Source organism: Triticum aestivum, chromosome 6D (genome assembly GCF_018294505.1).
Source record: "Triticum aestivum cultivar Chinese Spring chromosome 6D, IWGSC CS RefSeq v2.1, whole genome shotgun sequence".
Lineage (NCBI taxonomy): Eukaryota > Viridiplantae > Streptophyta > Magnoliopsida > Poales > Poaceae > Triticum > Triticum aestivum.
In genome coordinates, this window is record NC_057811.1 from 4,573,390 (window position 1) to 4,578,115 (window position 4,726).

Genomic DNA, 4,726 nt, shown 5'->3' on the forward strand with positions numbered 1-4,726 from the left:
TGCACGAATGCGAAAAAAACATATAGAGGGCAGCACTAGGCACAAAACAAGGGCAACTTCTTTTATTTCAAACGCGGAAACGTGATGGGTTGCGGTACAAAAACATGTTTGTGTGCTCTTCTTACACTTGAAAGTAGAGGAAAAGTAAGATAATGAACAAGTTGTAGCTAACGAACCAGATACTGATAGTGACCATACATGACAACAATGGCCCGGCCTGAGGAAGATCAATAACTTAATTAACCTTACGCGACGCATGACTTCATGCATTTAGGGAACTCCAGGCCCTTCTTGCGGATGCAGAGATCGTAGCAGTGGTCTTCTCGTTGTAGCTCAGCTGGACGGCGGCATCCTCTTGCTTCCTCTTCCCTTCTCCTTCTTCCGGGCCGGCATGCTCCACCGGCATCGCTAGGAGACCGGCTCCTCCTCCTCCTTCTCTTGCATCTTCACCTTCTGCCCTCCCACACACGGTATTCCTGAACCCCAAGTAGCATTCACGGACGCAAGCCATGTAGGAGTCAGGGTCAGACTCTGGATCAACTATGTCTTCGCATTCGAGTTCGCAAGACCAGGGCGGGTGGATGACCATGTTCACTTGCTTCCTCTCTTCTTCACGCCCGACGCCCTCCCCCACGAGACCAGCTCCTCCGCCACCTCCTCCTGTATCTTCTTCACCAGCCCCCCTATGTGATGCCAGACGCAGGCCGGCGCCGCTGCTGGCACTGGGGCTCGCCCTGCACCGTCTGTAGCAGTATATGTAGTCCTGCTTGCCATGGCACCTCTCCTCGCATTACCAGCCGGGCAGGTGGACGGCGGTGCCCCCTTGCCTCCTCTTTGCCGCCGCAGCGTCGACGAGCAAGGCTAGGCCAGGACTAAAAACCACACGACAACACTGCCGCCACTATTGCTCTTCTTGTTGGAACACATACCCACACCCATGGCTAGCTAGGTGGCTATCTGGCTGGCCGCTGAACTATGCTATGCCTAACAAGCAACAACACAAGATGGATGGAAGGACGAGACAGTCACACACACATATATAAAGAGGCTGGCGGGCTAAGCTATGGATAGAGGTTCCTCTGATGTATCTGATCCGTATGAATGAGAGCTATGGATCTGATTAGCTCAGATCCGAAATCTGCGCGCGTGAAATTAATGGGCGCGCACGGACACTATGCAGCAGATGCGTGTGCATATTACTATCCAGTTGCTTCAAAATCAATTTAGGTACTGTACTTGATAAGACTAGGTTAAAAGAAGCATCACTAAAACATGCACACAAGTAACTTCAGTCAACGAATTACTACCTCCATCTTGCTTTATTAGCCCCCTCGTATTTTTGGTCATATTTGGACCATGATTTTATACATAAAATATATGTTATACATAACAAAATTAATACCACTGGAAACTACATTCAAATATGGGAAAGGTGTGACAGCTCCCGGGTGCAGGGGCACCCTCATGAGCAGCAACTTTAAAACAATATGAAATAAAAATTGAAAAATCTAAAATTTTGGGGGATCAAATATGATCAAACTTTTGATGTTCTTGCAAATTTTCAGCCAGAAATAACACTCGAGGAGCCCTCACCAAATAAAATTACTGCTCAAAAGTACACATAACTGTGAACACTTTTTTTTTGGTGAGGGCCCCATGAATGTTTTTTGATGCTAAAACTTTGCATGAATGTTGAAATTTTGATCCCCCGAGGTTTCAAGTTTTTTTGATTTTCTTCATATTGTTTTGAATTTACTGTTCATAAGGGTGCCCCCGCACCCGGGAGCTGAAAGTCCAGGCTCTTCAAATATTTATCCAACAATATAATCCTTGATGATATGAATTAAGATTTTGCTAGTCAAATATGTGCTCAAATTTTGATCCAAAATACGATGAGTACTAATAAACGCAGAACGAGTTGATTCTCCTCCTGGTGAATCGAGTGCCTAAGCTGCTACAGGTTCCTCCAATGAATTTGCTCCATCTTATCTACTAGCATCCTGCCGCCCACCACATGGGTCACACGTATTGATCCGATCAGCTCAGATCCGATATCTCCGGGCGTGCAATGAACGAGCTTCCATTAATGTTGGGCTGACACGCGATTATTGTGCATCCTCTATTAGGGACAAACTTTGAGGCAGATAAGCATGTGCATAGCCGGATGATATACCAACTTACTCTTTACGTACTATATGTATATCCGCTTGCTTCAAAATCAACTATATAGGTACTTGTAAGATTTGACTAAAATAATTATTTAAGTGAACAATTAATGCGATGCATTGATCAGCGTACGAGCTTCCTCGTTTGACCGCGCCACATGCACCTCTTGTTTGTAATTTGTGCTTTCGCATTGGGTATAGTCCTCCCTTGGACTACACATAGTGGGGAGTAACTTAGACTAGTAATATGCATATGTTACTACTCTATATTAATACTTCTATAATGAGGACTAACATATGTGTGGTGTCATGCAATACCTCATTTATTAGGTTGTAGATCCATCTTGTCTTGGTATGTGTGATGTTACTCATGGTCTCTCTCCTCATTTAATCATTGCCACATAATCAAATTTACTGAGTTAGACCTTATGTTACTGCTAAAGTTACTTACACTATGGGCAATCTTAAGTTGTAGACTCATGTTGTCCTGGTATGTGTGATGTTACCCACAGTGTGAGTAACATACTACTATGTTGTCACATGGCTCTCTTTCCTCATTAATTACTTGAAACAACATTTATTTTCTTAAATATGTGTGATGTTATCACTTATGTTACTCCCATTATGGCTAGTCTTAGAAGCACAAGCTGTAATGAATAGCCACATGCCTCTATGAAGCGAAGCTCGTCATCTAAAAAGTCTGATTAGCAAAGGGTAAAAAGTTGATACACATATAGATGTGATCAACGTAACTATGAAATATCTTGTAAGTTTTATAAATGGTAACAATACATGCACTATTTGCATGTATGACAACTCCACGAAAATTTCTTTTTAATGCAACTCATATGTTAAAAGCATCTCTTAGTCAAATGTTGCACATATATCTCTATACAAATAGAATTTTGTGGAGTTCCAGGCCTGCCACGTGGTTCCATTTCTCTATATACAAATAGAATTTTGTGGAGTTCCAGGCCTGCCACTAGTCTTACATTCCCATTCCATGCTTTTCTTGGGCTCGGCCTTGACCCTGTAGCTAATTAATTATACACAAGTTGTTGAATATCAAACTTATATTTGAGAAAGATTTTCGATTCGGAACCTTCTCTTTGAATTTGCTTCTATTAACAATAATATCATGTAGGTGGATAAATAAAGGACTTCCTAACAATTTTAGTCATCCTCTTTCCTCGGCTAATTAATCTCCCTGTTCAATGGACTACTTGATTCAGAATTTTGCAGAAAACGTTTCAACCTGACCATGCTTGAGGGACTCGTGACAACTCAAGTGCACGATAAAACGCAAACGAAACTACCTACCTTTGACACTAATAGCGAATAGAATAGAAAATAAAGAGTAAAGAGAGGCACCATACGTTCCTTTGGCCAAAGAAATTCTGTCCATGTACGTTTGCGTAAACGATCCATGGGTAAAACCTAAAACTCCTTTTATTCTGAAAGGGAAAATGATGGTGGCCTTAGTCGCCACGGTTCGTGGTGTTTTAGCAGCACATCGTGGCGATCTTAAGAGTGTGGCAGACGCACAGGGTTGCAGGCTCACACCCAGAACAAGAGGATCGGTGAGCTAGGAAAAAAACAAAAAAAGTATATATGGCGTCAGATCATGCAGTCCTGGCAACAGAAGGAGGAGGGATCATAGTCTCAGTCGCAAGTCCTCTGCCCTCCTCCTCTCTTCTTCTCCTCATCCGGCAAGCTCCGTTGGCATCTCCAGGAGCCCAGCTGCTCCTCCTGGTTTGGCTTCTTCTCCTTGGTTTTGTCCCTCTGCCGGTGCCGCAAGTAGCCCAACTCTTCCCCCACTTCCTTCTTGTTCTTTTTTGCACTGTTCGAAGCATGTGTCGTAGTGTTTCGCGTAGCGGCAGCGCAGGTGGCAGTTTGGCAGGTCTCTCAGATGCATGCCCCACCAGCACGCGGCGTGGCAAGGTTTGTAGTCCTGACGGCCGCTACACTGCTCCTTGCAGCAGGAGTCTGGGCTGTTCCTCGCCACCGCCGCTGCCCTGACGACGAGCAGGGCTAGGGAAAGGACTACGCATGACATAACAAGGTTGCCGCTGCTGCTACGCTTCATCTTGGAACCCATACCCATGGCTGGCTAGCTAGGTGGCTGGCTGTGTAGTAACCAACAATGTAACTTGCTGGATGGAGGGATTGAGGAGAGGGAGGCACACATATATAAGAGGGCCGTGGAGCTAGCTAAAGCCTGTGATGAATCCGATCCATCAAATCCTGTCGGCCACCAACACAAGGGCCACGCGAAACTTATGGATCCAACTTCTGCTTGCGTGGAATGCATGTGCATCGATGGATCAGATTGTATTCAACTTCCCCTTCGTGTACTACTACTACATGGTGGATTAAGAGGCCAGAGTTGTGCCCCTCTGAAAGAAAAACCTAAACAACTGTTTGCGCCCATGAGACAATTAATGCGTGCAATCTTCCTTGTTTGACCAGATCGCGCAATTTAAGACGATACGTGGATCAGCTGCATTCACGCCACCTGCTCACCTTGTTTATTGGCCGCAATTTAAGAGTCCGGAAGGGAT